General features: G+C 39.3%; 1 protein-coding gene, 1 long non-coding RNA gene and 1 other non-coding gene across 3 annotated transcripts in view; 2 read left to right on the forward strand and 1 right to left on the reverse strand.

Moving 5' to 3' along the window:
* LOC110016566 (uncharacterized) overlaps positions 1 to 16,954 on the forward strand; it is a 173,392-nt gene that overhangs the window by 11,623 nt on the left and 144,815 nt on the right. The window lies entirely within an intron of this gene.
* Positions 6,866 to 8,028, reverse strand: LOC111948760 (uncharacterized). Its single transcript, XR_002874744.2, has 3 exons — positions 7,805 to 8,028; positions 7,314 to 7,393; positions 6,866 to 7,235 (listed from the first exon to the last, which is right to left on the reverse strand). It is a non-coding gene; the product is annotated as an uncharacterized LOC111948760 (long non-coding RNA).
* On the forward strand, positions 8,433 to 8,504 carry trnah-gug (transfer RNA histidin (anticodon GUG)). Its single transcript has one exon. It is a non-coding gene; the product is annotated as a tRNA-His (tRNA).

Below are 16,954 nucleotides of genomic sequence, written 5' to 3' on the forward strand. Positions count from 1 at the left end.
CGAAACGAACGCGCTGTGCGCCGTCAGCCGCCCGCGGATCGGCAGCCGCCCGCGGAGCGGAGGAGAAATTAAGGAGAGCAGACGCGGCGAAACCAAAACCCCACATCAGAAAGATGGGGATCATCCTTCCCAAGGACGGGGGAACATGGCAAGACGCCGAAAGAGAAGGAGACCCGCGGGCTCGGAGACCGGCGAAGAATGAGCGCTGAAGGTAAGAGAGAATGAACAATTGTACACCTGACTTAAATAGGACGCTAAGCAGGTGGGTTAATTAACAGACCCGCCCTAGGGGAGTAAACTGCAATTCTGCCGAGTGTCTGCCCGAAATGCGACGAGTCGCTTATTTAAACATTTATAATGCTACTTTTTACCTATTGCAAGCAATTTTTTAGAACGTAACCCCAGGGATAAAAGAGGGACCACTGTACATGCATCCAGGTTTGATATGTTTATTACCAAATGAAATGGTCAAGCTTTGCAACTTTGCATTTCCACAAGATTTTAAGAAAAGTTTAAACCGAAAGTCACATTGTCTCCTTTTTCCTTTGTGCTTTTTACTTTGTTTAAATTGTGATCCGTAGAGTACTGCGGATTAATCCTAAGTGCACGCATCATTCAAAGTCCTCATTCTCTGCTTCCTCAAAAGAAGGCATGTCAGTGGGATTGAGGAGAGCTTCGAAGTATTCCTTCCACTGCCTGACAATCCAATCGAAGTCAACAGCTGAAGTCACCTGCACTGAAAACTGTGCCTTTAGAGAACTGCTTTCCCCTCCTGAGACGACAGACGGTCTGCCAGAATCTCTTCGAGGCCAACCGATAGTCTTTCTCCATGGCCTCACCGAACTCCTCCCAGAAATCTCCCCCGTGAACACTATGGCTATCATTGAAAATCATTTGTGAGATGAATTGTGTAAAAGCTGTAATAAAAGTAATTAAAGTCAACAATGGAGAGAATTTGATTGGAAAGTAAAAATGAGATCCTTCTCTACACCTCTAACTATTTCTAAATCCACTAAACTATTATCAGCGCTATGCAGGAGAAAAAGACGAACAATAGGCGTACAAACACATATTTAAGGAGGGCCCTTTTATTACAGAAAACTGGATCAAAGTTTTTAAAAAAAATTAAAAAAATCCTTAAAAATAAATTGTCTTCAAATGTACAGCTACATCTGCTTAGTGTGATTTATAATATCTTCAAGAGGGAACAAGGAAATGTACATATGATATTAGTAACAGGGAGAAAAATGATCATAATAAACTGGAAAAATGTCAACGTTCCAACAATAAATAAATTGGAAAATTAAACTAAAACACTTTTATGTGATGAAAATTTTGCACCTCCTCCCTTCATCTGGATATTTGATATTTTTAATGAGAAATGTAGTTCTCATTAAATACAACATGTTAATCTTTAGGTTTAAGCTTATTTAAAGGGCCTGTATCATTCAAAATCAAATGTTTGAGCTTTCAAGTGTATTATAATGTCAGATGTGCTGGTTTTTATCCTGTTTTTAGATTTTGGTTTTATGGTGTGTTGGTGTATGAGTGAGTAAGGGTGGGCAATGATTGCTGTTTTTTCAGCTGCCCTAAAACCATATTGCCTACTCCTGTTTCATAACCCCCCCCACCACCACCTCTTTTAAGGGCCATGTGCTTGGACGGAGCGTGTCCGGCGACAACGGTGGAGGCTCGATTGGGGCTTGAATGTGGATTTAGTTTTTTCACGTAAGTGCTTGCCACAGAGTGGGTTGTTTTCTTTTGTTTTAATCTTTGGTTACCGATCTCCTCCACATGGGCTGGCCCCGTGCTCCGTTGGTAAGCCTCCACCGTTGAAGGGTCTCCTCCCCAATCTTCCCTCCCCAGTGTGATTGCGTCCCTTGTTTTAATATATTTTAGCCTAATAAAATAGCTAAATAGCAATGCTAACCAAAAGTGCTAGCATTGCTATCTGCATCATTAACTGTCTCAGAAAAACACATTGATTAAGATGCTAATAATGCTAACTACTGTATGCTAGTTATGCTAATGTGGCTAAAAGTACTAGCAGTGCAGTCCCCATCAACTGAATCTGAAAAATACATTGCTTAAGATGTTAATACTGGTAAGACCTGCATGTGATATGTTGAAATATAAATACCCTTTTTTCAAAATGGCGGCTTTTCTGTTGGTTTCATCTCCATAGCAACCATTTTATTTTTTGGTTGCCTGGGGATAACGAACAGATTGATTAGAGTTTCATAAGAATCAGCAAAAGTAAACATTTGGAGTTACTTAGCAACAACACCGACATTCCTTATATGTTCATATCCAGTGTTATATCACTTTCTTTACTTCTAGCCATGGATGCATGCATTACATTTTTACAGTATTTTGTTAAATGTGCAATTAATAGGAAAAAGCTACTTTTGCAAGTTTGCCACACGCACGCCGTTCAAAATCTACAACTTCTAATTGCAATTTTTTTTCTATAATTGCTTCCTAATGATGGACGAGAACTGAACTAAAAACCATAACTGGGGATGCTCCACCACCAACAGAATTTTACCTAACACCAGCTGCTTCCTCGGAAAAACTACCAGACAAAACCTCAGAAGAAAATCCAACTGGCAGTGAAGAAAATCTAAAAGGTGGATCTTCCAAAGAAGAAAAAACAAAAACAAGATCAAAGTGCTTCAGAAGAATTAGGAGGTTCTTTACCAGAGTGAGAAAGTTCTTCACACCAAAAGTAAACTAAAAATATTGGAAAAAAACACCTGTGGGGTTTTTCTGGGCACTCCAGTTTCCCCACTGCCCCACAACCCAGATGAGCGGAAAAAGATGGATGGATGGATAGATGGATGGATGAATGGATAGATGGTTAGATGTCTGGAAGGTTCTTTTCTGCACAAATCACTATGTACAGAAATGTTTGTGTTCTTTTGTGCATTAGTGGGTTCTCTCCAGGTGCTCCGGCTTTCCCTAAAAAAGACTTTTTAAAAAGGGAATTAAAGGGCTTAGAGCGCCATCTTCCCTCTCCATCACGTCTACACGACACCCGCCCTCACTGTCTGCACCTACACCTTCTCTTTCTGTTAGGCTGTCTGAGCTGCATGTGGCTAAAACTGATAGTAATAATAAGTATTATTATTATTAATAATCAAACAAATAAATAAATAAATAAGTAAAAAATAAATAAATAAATAAATATCAGTCACTAACATATATAGATAATGAACCAAATTAAAGCTGGGCAGCCTTGTGGGTTTTCTCCCAGCATTTCAGTTTCCCCACAGTAATTGTTAGTGATTGGCTAGCTACTGATAATTATCCCCTCCATGAATCGCCACCTTATCGTGGTGGAGTGGTTTGCACGCCCGAATGATCCAAGGAGCCGGTACCTGGGTGGTGTTCCACCTCAAACTGGTCCTGGGAGACGTATGGTGTCAAATTAGCGCCTAAAGTATTGCGCATCAAAACAGTAAAACCGCGCATCAAAACCCCAAATCTGCGAATCAAAATGCATAAATTGAGAACCAAAACCCACAATTTGCAACCAAAAGCTATAACCCAAAGCACAATCCTATTTCTCAGCTGCTGATTTGTTTTCTCGCCATTCTGAAATCCTGTTTTTGAGTTGCAGTTTTATTTTGAAATTGTCTTTTTGAGTTGCGCTTTTATTTTTTGAGTTGCGCTTTTATTTTTTGCGGTTTTGATTCTAAAACCTGTCGACACGTAAAAACAGCGACATGTCAGTCAAGGGGAGGGGAGGCGGGACATCCCTGAAATCCAGAAGCTCATTGGCTGCCGAATAACACCGAGTCTTACGTCAACAGTACAGTTTAGAATGTGCCGGTAAGTTTTTCATGTTTTTCATATCTTTTACTATATTAAACGATCAAAGTTGTACTTTATTTAACCAGAGGACGCCAGCACAGTCAGATGAGGAGCTCCACCAGTAGCTGCTAGTGAAAAAAGATGTTGGAAATTTAGATGTTGCATGAAAAACTATCATCATTGTTCTCCTGTGTTAGCATGCTAGCTAGCTCAATGCTAGCGGGGTTTTCCAGCTCTTTTCATGGCTTTTATGGATTAAACAAAGTCAATTTTTTACCACAGTGTCAGGATCAGTCTTGTAAACCTGGGAATAATTGCCCGTGAATTGTCACTAGGATTAATCAAAGATTTTTTTCAAGAAATACATTCATGTATAATTTAATTTATAAGGTTTCTCAATATACCTTTAGGGATTACAGATTGATTGAACAAAGCAACATATTTCTGTAAGAAAAGTGCCACCTTTCCTAGTTTGGGATCAAGTTCATCCCTATTTAAAAAAAAAAGAAAAGTAAATTTATGATTCAGAAACACATTATTTATTTGAGGTACCAGAACAAATTTCCCACATGTGTGATCAATAAAGTTTTTCTGATTCTGAACTGTATTCCCAAACCATTTTATTCTCAACCTTAAAGATTGCAGGTTCACAAAGGAAGTTAACTTTCACAATATGCAGCTACTGAGTATTATTTAATGTGTGTGTGTGTGTGTGTGTGTATATATATATATATATATATATATATATATATATATATATATATATATATATATATATATATATATATTCTGATTTTAACTGTCTTAAATACATTTTTCTTTGTGTGCAGGATGCTGTGGACATTGGACGACAGACTAACTTAAACCAGGCAGAGCAGGGGCCTGTTTCAGAAAGGAGGTTCAACCAACTCTGAGGTTAAACTTGAACTCTGAGTTGGTCAATCGAGAGATTAACAACTCTGAGTTTTCTGTTTCAGAGCAGCTGATCGGAGTTAGGTCAATCAATTCTGAGTGGACTGATTCGGAGTTAAGCGTGCGCACCGCGACTATAAGAAGCCATTATCAATGGAGTGCAGATATTACGAGTCACCATGGCAACCGTGAAAAAAAGAAGTCTCCGTATTTTTCGCCAGCTAAACTTGACGTGCTGCTGCAGAGTTACAGTGAATATGAGAACATATTCCAGAAGAAAAGCAACACCGCTGCATCTGCAAAACAGAGACAGTTAGCGTGGGAGAACACAGCTGCTCAAGTTAATGCCTAAGTTTGCATTTAAATCATTGTTATAAAATATTGACTGTAATAACTTTTTAAATAGAGTAAGGTGTGAAATAAAAAATGGCGATATTTAGGTGTACTTTTGAAGTGTTATTCCTGGTGTAATTGCATGAAATGCTGCATAGTGTACAGAACCAATCTGGGGAAAAATGCATTTAACGTCGGTAATGTTTAGAGGACTTTTTTGTTAACCTTCCCCTCTTGCAAACGTTGGTCAGTTTAATATTAATACATGCAATTGTGTTTTCAAAAGTGAACTTTTGTCTACCCTTGTATTGATCAACTGGTATAGGTTTATATGGGATTAAGAAAGTAAGCAGAACTAGCAAATTGTGTTTCCAAAAAGTAATTGTTTCATTAATCTAATTCAATGTCCCTGATTTCATTTTCATGTAGATGCAATCCTGCAGGAATTAAAAGAACATGGCAGCAGCTAAAAATGAAGTATAAAAACATAATTCAATCAGGTCCATGGGGAGCATGTCATGGATGTAGGCTTTGTTGACAATATTTGACATATGAAACATCTACATAGCAATATCTAATGTTGTTTTCATTGTATATATGTAATTGACTGCAACGAAAAACGGTAACGCTCAAACAAAAACGTATGGGGAAATGACAAAAAATCGAGTCTAGGTCTCAAAATCCTCGCACGACGTAAATGTAATTCTCTAGGAATTAATGCAGCCTCCTCGTCTATTGGGTCCTCCAAAAAAGGACAAGCCATTCTTGTCACTTGTCTCTGTGTGACGGAAATTTGGGCAATGAACATAAAAAAGAAGAAGAAAAAAAACATAAAATTGAGAAGAAGATGCATAAAATTAAAATAAATACAAAAAATAGCGTATATTAAAACTAATAGAATAAATTAGCAGTTAAAATCAACTAAAAGCTAAATTAAAAAGGTGAGTCTTGAGCCTCTTCTTAAAAACCTCTACAGTCTCTGCGGCCCGGAGGTTCTCCGGAAGGCCGTTCCACAGGCGAGGACCATAATGGCAGAACTAAGCCTCACCATAAGTTTTGGTCCTCACCTTGCGAACAACTAAGAGGCCAGCACTGGAAGACCTCAAGGTCCGCGAGGGCTCATATTTTAAAAGAATATCATTTAAATAAGAAGGCCCAAGACCATAAAAACATTTATAAACCATTAAAAGAATTTTAAAATCAATCCTGAAACGCACAGGGAGCCAATGCAGCGATTTTAAAACCGGTGTAATGTGTTCCCGCCCTCTGGTTCTCGTCAGCACTCGTGCCGCTGAGTTCTGTAGAAAAAGGGGAGGGGACCGACAGAAACCTTGAGTTTAGAGAATAAAACCTGCTCCCGACCAGGTTAGGTTCACAGCGTAAGTAACCATGGACACTGACTCCGAGTATAAGTTACCTCTCTTTCAGAAACGGGTTTGACTTACTCTGCTTTCTCTGGTTTAACAAACCTCCCATTCTGAAACGGAAAACCCAGGGTTTCCCTGATTTCAGGGTTAACGCACTCAGAGTTTACACTTAACCTTCTTTCTGAAACAGGCCCCAGGAAACTGTTGGAGTTGTTGTTCCCTCTGTGGCTTGTCCTCTCTCCTCTCAGACCTGTCACTATTGTTCAACCCTTGTGGGACATCGGAAAACCATGGCCAAGACATTAACATTTATGTACTGATCTATGCATGTCATCTCAGCAGGATGTAACAAAAACTAACAATGTGAACAGATCTCATCTGCCTTACAAAATACTGCACCCCTTAAGAAAAGAAATGGCTAATAATCACCACTGGTATTTTGTAATGCTTCATTTTTTAATCTTTGACCATTAAATGTGTTTTGTACAAAAGACTGATGGTTTTGCAAAGATCTTTGAAACACAGAGTCAAGTGTTTTAGATTCTGTGAAATTCTGAACCCCAATTCAGAGAAATTAAAATAACTGTTTTTAAAACTCCTCAAAAGACTTGAGGTGGAAAAGTCACTGTTTTCGTGCAGGTGGCACTGAGAAATGGGAAGCAGACAGTGTGCCTGGGCATGTTGTCAATGCAATCAAGGTCAAAATGGACAACTATTTTAAATGCTTCTCTTTCAGTTAACAGGAGATGTCTGTGAGCCTGCTGGACAGCCTTTGCATTACACCAGGGCCGTCTTTGGAGCCTGCATCTGGAAAGAAACAAAACCAGCAAAGTCAATTAAACAAAAAAAGAAGAGAAAAAATAAGATTAAAATTGTTTTCTTTACCTTAAAGAAGTTGTGGACATCCACTTCGTTGCTACCTCAGTATTCCTGCCTTTTTTGTTATGGCATGCATAACAACGGCCCTTATAGAAAACAACAGACATACAGCAATAGTCCATTTTAAAACCACCACCTAATTAAAAAGAAACTAATAATTCTATTGATGTCTAATACTGGACTAATTTTATGGGGAATAAAGCACGTTTTTGCTGGTCTGCTACAATTTACTCTGCTCTGATTCACTGAACCAGAATTCTGCCAGTCTGCATAGTGCAGACGCATACATACCCCGCTAGCATTGAGCTAGCTAGCATGCTAACACGGGAGAACAATGCTGATAGTTTTTCATGCAACATCTAAATTTCCAACATTTTTTTTCACTAGCAGCTACTGGTGGAGCTCCTCATCTGACTGTGCTGGTGTCCTCTGGTTAAATAAAGTACAAGTTTGATCGTTTAATATAGTAAAAGATTTGAAAAACATGTAAAACTTACCGGCACATTCTAAACTGGTCTGTTGACGTAAGACTCGGTGTTATTCGGCAGCCAATGAGCTTCTGGATTTCAGGGATGTCCCGCCTCCCCTCCCCTTGACTGACATGTCGCTGTTTTTACGTGTCGACAGGTTTTAGAATCAAAACCGCAAAAAATAAAAGCGCAACTCAAAAAATAAAAGCGCAACTCAAAAAGACAATTTCAAAATAAAACTGCAACTCAAAAACAGGAATGGCGAGAAAACAAATCGCCAGCTGAGAAATAGGATTGTGCTTTGGGTTATAGCTTTTGGTTGCAAATTGTGGGTTTTGGTTCTCAATTTATGCATTTTGATTCGCAGATTTGGGGTTTTGATGCGCGGTTTTACTGTTTTGATGCGCAATACTTTAGGCGCTAATTTGACACGATAGAGACGGGCCAGACTAAGGGCGATTCAACCAAAAACCTTTTCATTACTAGATCCACCTACTCCCCCAATAAGAGTTACCAGTGCCCCCACCCTGGAGCCAGACTAGTCAGTTCTTGTCTGGTGGCTTTTAATTGCTCTGGGGCAGTGGGGCCTGTGGTTTGACAAAAAAAAGCCCTGGAGAGCAATAAACACTAGAACTGTGACCACCATCACTTCTCAGCTGTGATCGTACAGTGGTTAGTACTCTGCGTTGTGGCCGCAACAACCCCGGTTCGAATCCGGGTCACAGCAGGATGTTCAGAGATTCTGAATAAGCACTTTCTGTAAACATACAATGTTTTATCATGAATTACTTCAATGCTGCAAAACCTTACATCTTCTTGTAACGAAAATACATCCAAGATGCCAGAACTTGGCTGTCTCCACATGCCCAAAAGCTTAAGTCTGTTGGACACCCCTATCCCAACTGAAAAAAAGATAGTCTTAGGAGTTTTTCTTGTGAAAGATGTAGGTGTTTCATAGAGATTTTCAATGGTTTTAATCCCTCCAATCCTGTGGACAGTGCAGGTGCTGTTCATGAGATCAGTGCATGTTCCTTGTTCTCAACCAACCCGGTTGCCCTTTTTTTTCTTGCAAAGGCCTATGTAACTGAAGGTCTAAATTGTGCTTTAATTAGAATGTGGCTTAGGAACTCCGTACAACAGCATCATCGGTGCATCAACTTACAAGAGAATTCTTCACAAAACACTTACCATACACACAACAATCATAGCTTATGCTTTCAACGACTCTAACGGGAACTCTCAAACACACATGTACTCTCCTTATGATTGCAACCAATCCTATCTACGACCATCCATGGGCGTGGATAACCCAAAGAGCCACAGCAGCCGTACAGGTGCGCATGATTTTAGCTTTAAACATCTATGGCCTTAAGTCACCAAGTTCCCATCCAAGTGTCACAGCAACACACAATTCTGTGCATTTGAATTGATCTCACTGTCAGATTCTTTTACCGGTGAAAATCTGAATAAATAGTTAACAGCTGCTACTTAGTGGCGGCAACCTTAAACTACCAGGACAAAAACAGGATTCACGGTGTTGCCCAAAGACCCTTGGAAACTTGGGAAGGCATGGTGGAAATGAGCCTGTTGTCTTTGTCTTTATTTTGGTGTCACTTTCAGACTAAGTAAAGACAGCTGTTGTGATAAAGTCTTATTCTTGAATGTTGGTTTCTTGTCTCACAGCTTGGTGTACCAAGACCACTATGGTGTTTTCTGTATGGTGATTAAAGCCAGTGTCTACCCACATGCCGCTGTTAAGGCTGATACTAAGTAAAGAGAGAATGGAACAATGTTTTTGACTAAAAGGGGCAAAAGTATTGTGAATGAAAGACCGGAGTGGTCACCTGCTGTGATTGTGATGTGAAAATGTGTCTCTCCTATATGTGTGTATGAAGACAACAAACTTAGCATTTCTAATGTTCTTGAGGTCCAACTGTGTTTTGACAAAAAAGCTCTGGAGAGCAACAAAGACTAGAACTGTGACTACCATCACTTCTCAGCTGTGATCGTATAGTGGTTAGTACTCTGCGTTGTGGCTGCAGCAACCCCGGTTCGAATCCGGGTCACAGCAGGATGTTAAGAAATTCTGAATAATCATTCTCTGTAAACTTAGAATGTTTGGAAGGTTGGTGCCAGGCAGGGGAGCTGCCACCAATGTGTGTGTTTGTGAATGTGTGTGTGATTGGGTGAATGTGTGTGTGACTGTAAAGCGCTTTGGGCCTTCAAAGAAGGTAGAAAAGCACTTTATAAGTATTTGCCGTTTACCATGACCACTTAATTGCGTTTGTTCCGAGATTGTGGATACTGCTACGTTTTGAGATGAACTTGTATTAACCTGGAAACTTCTGTATTTCAGCTGAGAATCCAGTTCAGCTATTTTATGGCTGCTGGGCCACACGTTAATCTCCACCTGTAACCTGCTGCTCGTCTGCTCTTAACTGTATGTGCTGTAAATGATGATAACTGTCATAATCCCTGTTTGAGTTTTTATGCTACACTATATGCACCAGTTTAAGCATATCCCAATTCTAAGTTAAAAAATCATGAAGATAAAGGATTTTTAAAATTGGTGTCACAGTCAGGACAGGACAGGTTGAAACCAGTTTAAACACTTAAAGTCAGTTTCCTCTCTTTTGTCTTGTTGGAAAATAACAACAATAAACTTAGATTGTTAAAAACATTTTATTTATTGGTCATCTGCCTTTGAAAAAAATAAAAAATAGAGAGAAACATAAAATATATTTTTTTATTGTCCAACTCTGAGGCTCCAGCTTGTCAAGATCTCAGATATCCTTCTCACTTGATGTTCTCAAGTCCCTGTAGGATAAAATAAAATAAAAACAATTTCAGGAATCCAATCTGTTGAATTACCTTTAAAAAAGATTTATAATTGATAAACACTGGTAAGAAAAAATATATTTGGATAACCCCCCATAGTTGAAAGAAAACAAGTTAAAACAAAGTCATATTCTGTAATTGTGCAGAAATTTCTGATTTCTAATAAAGAAAAAATTTACTCCACATTTGGGTTCATGTTAAAAGTTATTTCTTTGGTTATGAATTCAGGGATGATTTAGAAAACAACAACCAAATCTGCAGGTGATACACTGAGGAAGATTATCACAGAGAACAGACGTAACTATCATCCGGATGATCAATCTATTGCTTTGAGAGAGAAAAAAAACTTTATAATGAGAAATATTTCAATGCTCTTTAATAAATGTTTCACTAAGCATCAGAAATGTTCAGGAGGGGTTTTGAGGAGGAAGGATCAATGATGGACATTCTTCAACTGTGGTACAGGTGGAGTGGTTCTCCGTAGTTGCTGGTCCTGCATGGAAGACGAGGGAAATATTGTATGTAGTATCGTGATTCAGAGATGACATCATTCAGTCATGACATCATTCAATGATTACATCATCAAAGGATGACATTATATGATGTCATCCTTTGGTGATATTAAATCATGTCATCACATGATAACATGCAATGATGTCATTTTACATCATGGCATGATGGGATTTAAATGCATAAATACTCCCCAGAGATCAGCATTCCTTCAACTCAAGAAGAGACAAAGAAAATAAATCAGCTATCAAGAATGAGAAAAATGATGCAACAGGAAGAAAAAGTTACCAAACTCTGGTCCGATATTGTTGAAAACGAGAGTAACATCATCCTGGACGACGACTTTTATAACATGATTGTCTTCCCCGAGGAAAGTTCCAGAGAGGAGACCAGTCAGGACTCTCTCATCCCCCAAGACAATTCATCTCAAATCTCTGATGGTGACAGGCAATGTAGTCAGAGTGACTTTGAAGTTGATCTAGAGGTCAACAATATGATGTCCCCTGACAATAGCTACACCCATGAGCACAGTCTGGACTCTCAAGACAATTCATCTCAAATCTCTGATGCTGACAGGAAATTTAGTCAGAGTGACTTTGAAGGTGATCTGGAGTTTTACTACTCGATGTCCCCTGACAACAGCTACACCGATGAGCACACAGATGAGCAGAGTCTGGACTCTCCCTCCCCCAGAGTATATCCATTTGGACCCTCTGATTCAGATAGTGAGGATGACAATTCAAGTGATTCTGATTCAGAAGACTCACTATCAGAGGAGTCTCAAGAAGAATCTGACGTCAACGATCTTAATGGATTGATCTCACAGCGCAATAAGCTAAAAAGCTGTTTAGCTAAGAGGGAAAGGAACATTGCAAGAAAACTGGACCTCCTCAAGAAATGTGAGCAGGAGGCACTTAAGGCTGATGAAGACTGGTTGTTTTCTGAAAAAAGTATTGAGCAGGAGCGGCACATTAGACAAGAGAGTCGAAAGGAAATCAGAGAACTTGAGGAGAAGATCCAAAATGTGACAGAATTCCTCAAGGTGGAAAAGAAAACAAGCTACTCAAAGGGCTACAAGACAGTTTTAGAGGAAACAGAAATGGTCACAAAACAACTGCTTGAAATCAACAATCTAAATTTACACATGGAAGATCAAATTGGAAAACAAAAAGAGAAAAGAGAAAATCTTGAAATACAGGTGGCAGAGATGGTCTTTCTGTCCAACTTAGCAACCAATAGAATCAGCAACCAAGCAGAGACAATTGTGTGTGCACCTCAACAGAAGACCTCAATCCAGACAGAATTTGATAGACCTAAAAGTGCCTCTGGATTGATCCAAATAACAGCCTCAGCTTGTTTGGAATCACAAAAAAGTATTTTTACTATTGGAGCTGCACCTAAGAAAACAACCAATAGGAGAGGAAAAAATAAGACCATTAGCCCTAAAGCAAAGCCGGACGCCTCTTCTCAACTGCTAGACACACTGAAAGTGAATCCGTCACATCAGTTCAGTTGGGTTCAGTCAGAAGAACCAGCCGTTAAAGTCAGCAGCCAGGCTAAATCCAGTGGGTGTGCACCTCAGGAAAAGTCTTGCCAACTACAAAGTTCTTTTCCAAAGAAAATCTCGGCATCGGACAAAGTAAAAGCCTCCTTGTTGTTAGAACCTCAGCAGACTATCTTTACCATTGGAGCTGCACCTCAGAAAACCACCAATAGAAGAAAAACTAAGAGCATGTGCCCTAAAGCAAAGCCGGACGCCTCTTCTCAACTGCTAGACACACTGAAAGTGAATCCACCACATCAGTTCAGTTGGGTTCAGTCAGAAGAAGCAGCCGTTAAAGTCAGCTCCAATGCAAGCAGCAATGCATAGGTGTAAATATTAGATAACATTAGCTAGTAGGAATATAAGTAATTTAGTAATAAAAAGGTGTGACAGGTTTTTAAATGAATTTATATTGAATTATTTAATCTTAAAAAATGTTAGTGTTTTTTACTAAGATAAATTTAAGTTGTCATTAATTTATTTTAAAGATTTATTTTTTATTTGGAAGTAGAGAAACAAGTCTGAAGTTGATAAATATTTGTGAGTTTTGGTTTTTATATATTATTCATATATTCAATTAGTTAGTTTATCTCTGTTTGACTTGAAGTTTCTCATGATCTTTGTTTTAAAAAGTATAAATATAAAACTAAAAAAATAGATTTATATACAAATATACAAAATTGTTAGGATATATTGTCTTAGACAGACAATTAGAAAAAGATAGACTCATAAATATCTCTACGTACAGAGATTGCTTTACAGAAAAATATAGTGATACATGAAATATCCAAAAATATATAGAGATAAAGTTCTTAAACAAAATATGAAAAGAGATTTATAGACAAGCATGCAAATATAAACACAGAGCCCTCAGTAAACCAACATTAAAGGTGTGGAGGGGTTTGGGAGCTGGAGTGATTCTAGGAGCAAAGATGTCTGGGGCTAACTCCCCTGCTTTTGTTACCCATGGCAGACAGGTCCAAAGTGACGAGCCAGGCCAAGAGCGGTTCAAAGCTCCTTCATGAGAAGGAACCATGAAGTTCTGATAATGTTGCCTGAATTGGTGCCACCCCAACCCCACTGTTCCATCCCTTTTAATCCATGCTGCCTACTTAACAAGGGATGAATATGTAACATAAAGACAAAACAAAACAACCAGTGAGGGATCAGCAATAAATGGCAGCTAGGCCATTTATTACAGGTATTGCACCAACAAAGAGGGATAAGAAAACAAGGATATAAATGAAGGGGGGTTAGGAAATAACAAATTAGAGAGCATGGCTATTTCAACAACAAGGGAAAACAGAAATACCACACAAAAAACAGCAAACTGAAAAGAACCTGAAACGTAAAGACACAAAAGAGAAGGTCAACACCAGGGCAAAAAACTCCAAAAGTAATAAATGAGGGCAAAACCAGGCAAGATGAGCTAAGGCAAACAAAAGGGGCAGGCTGACACAAAGAGAAACCACCCAGGAATTTCAGCCGCCCCTAGTCCAAGGAAACCCGAGCGTTTATATGCTATATGTCTTGTGGGGTCCAGATGACCCCACTCCCAAAGTTAAAGTGCCGTGGATAGCACAAGGGTAATAAGGTAATCACTATTTGGAGAAAAGTTTTGTGTTCCTTTGTGCATTAGTGGGTTCTCTCCGGGTGCTCCGGCTTTCCCTAGATTCTAAAAAAAATTTTTTTTAAATGAATTAGAGGATGAAAGTGCAATTTTCCCTCACCATCACCTCTACACGCCACTTGCCCTCGCTGTGCATCTACGTGTTCTCTTTCTGTTAGGCTGTCTGAGCTGTATGTGGCTAAAACTGATAGTAATAAAAGTATAAATAGTAGTTAGTAATAGTAAAAATATAATAGTACTAATAATAATACTAATATTAATAATAATAAAATATACATATCAACTATATAATAAGCAATTAATGATGAATAAAATTAAAACATAAAACAAATAATCCAACAAATAAATAAATAAAAAAATAAAAAATATCAGTCACTAACATATATAGATCATGAACCAAATTAAAGCCGGGCAGTCTTGTGGGTTTTCTCCCAGCATTTCAGTTTCCCCACCGTAATTTTTAGTGATTGGCTAGTGACTGATAAATACCCCCTCCCTGAATCGCCACCTTATCGTGGTGGAGGGGTTTGCATGCCCGAATGATCCAAGGAGCCGGTACCTTGGTGGTGTTCCACCTCAAACTGGCCTGGGAAACGGGCCAGACTAAGGGCGATTCAACCAAAAACCTTTTCATTACTAGATCCACCTACTCCCCCTAATAAGAGTTACCAGTGCCCCACCCTGGAGCCAGACTAGTTAGTTCTTGTCTGGTGGCTTTTAATTGTTCTGGGGCAGTGGGGCCTGTGGTCTGACAAAAAAAGCTCTGGAGAGCAACAAAGACTAAAACTGTGACCAACATCACTTGTCAGCTGTGATCGTATAGTGGTTAGTACTCTGCGTTGTGGCTGTAGCAACCCTGGTTCGAATCCGGGTCACAGGAGGATGTTCAGAAATTCTGAAAAATCACTTTCTGTAAACATACAATGTTTGATCATGAATTCCTTCAATGCTGCAAAATCTTACATCTTCTTGAAACAAAAATACATCCAAGATGCCAGAACTTGGCTGTCTGGACTCCTCATGCCCAACAGCTTCAGTCTGTTGGACACCCCTATCCCAACTGAAAAAAGATAGTCTTAGGAGTTTTTCTTGTGAAAGATGTAGGTGTTTCATTGAGATTTTCAATGGTTTTAATCCCTCCAATCCTGTGGACAGTGCAGGTGCTGTTCATGCGATCAGTGCATGTTCCTTCTTCTCACCGAACACGGTTGCACATTTTTTTCCTGCAAAAGCCTATGTAAGTGAAGGTCAAAATTGTGCTATAATTAGAATATGGCTTAGGAGCTCCGTACAACAGCATCATCTGTACATCAACTTACAAAAGAATATTTCACAAAACACTTACCATACGCACAACAATCATAGCTTCTGCTTTCAACGACTCCAACGGGAACTCTCAAACACACCTGTACTCTCTTTATGATTGCAGCCACTCCTCTCTACGACCCTCCACGGGCATGGATAACCCAAAGAGAAACAGCAGCCGTACAGGTGCACATGGTTTAAGCTTTAAACATCTATGGCCTTTAGTCACCAAGTTCCCATCCAAGTGTCACAGCAACACACAATTCTGTGCATTTGAATTGATCTCACTGTCAGATTCTTCTACCGGTGAAAATCTGAAGAAATAGATAACAGCATATGCTACTTATGTAGTGCTCTACAACCTTCTTAGAAGGCTTGCTTTATATTCACAGTCCCATTCCCCAATAGACACACACATTCAAACATTGCTAAATATTGGCGCCAACCTTAAACGACCAGGACAAAAACAGGATTTAATGTCTTGCCCAAGGACCCTTGGACACATGGGAAGGCATGGTGGAAATGAGCCTGTTGTATTTGTCTTCATTTTGGTGTCACTTTCAGACTCAGTAAAGACAGCTGTTGTGATAAAGTCTTCTTCTTGAAGGTTGGTTTCTTGTCTCACACCTTGGTGTACAAAGATCTCTATGGTGTTTTTCTGTATGGTGATTAAAGCCCGTTTCTACACACATGCCGCTGTTAGGTTGATACTAAGTAAAGAGAGAATAGAAAAATGTTTTTGACTAAAAGGGGCAAAAGTGTTGTGATAAAAGACCAGAGTGGTCAGCTGCAGTGATTGTGATGTGAAAATGTGTCTCTCCTATATTTGTGTATGAAGATAACAAACTTAGCATTTCTACTGTTCTTGAAGTCCAACTGTGTTCTGACAAAAAAAAGCTCTGGAGAGCAACAAAGACTAGAACTATGACCGCTGGCACTTGTCAGCTGTGATCGTATAGTGGTTAGTACTTTGTGTTGTGGCCTCAGCAACCCTGGTTCGAATCCGGGTCACAGCAGGATGTTCAGAAAGTCTGAATAATCATTCTCTGTAAACTTACAACATTTGGAAGGTTGGTGGAAAGTTGGTGCCAGGCAGGGGAGCTGCCACCAATGTGTGTGTGATTGGGTGAATGTGTGTGTGACTGTAAAGCGCTTTGGGCCTTCAAAGAAGGTAGAAAAGTGCTTTGTAAGTATTTGGCATTTACCATTACCACTTAATTGTGTTCCAAGATCGTGGATACTGCTACATTTTGAGATGAACTTTTATTAACCTGGACACTGCTGTATTTCAGCTGAGAATCCAGTTCAGCTATTTTATGGCTGCTGGGCCACACGTTTATCTCCACCTGTA

This window comes from Oryzias latipes, chromosome 2 (genome assembly GCF_053564925.1).
Source record: "Oryzias latipes strain Hd-rR chromosome 2, Olatipes_Hd-rR_3.1".
Taxonomy (NCBI): domain Eukaryota; kingdom Metazoa; phylum Chordata; class Actinopteri; order Beloniformes; family Adrianichthyidae; genus Oryzias; species Oryzias latipes.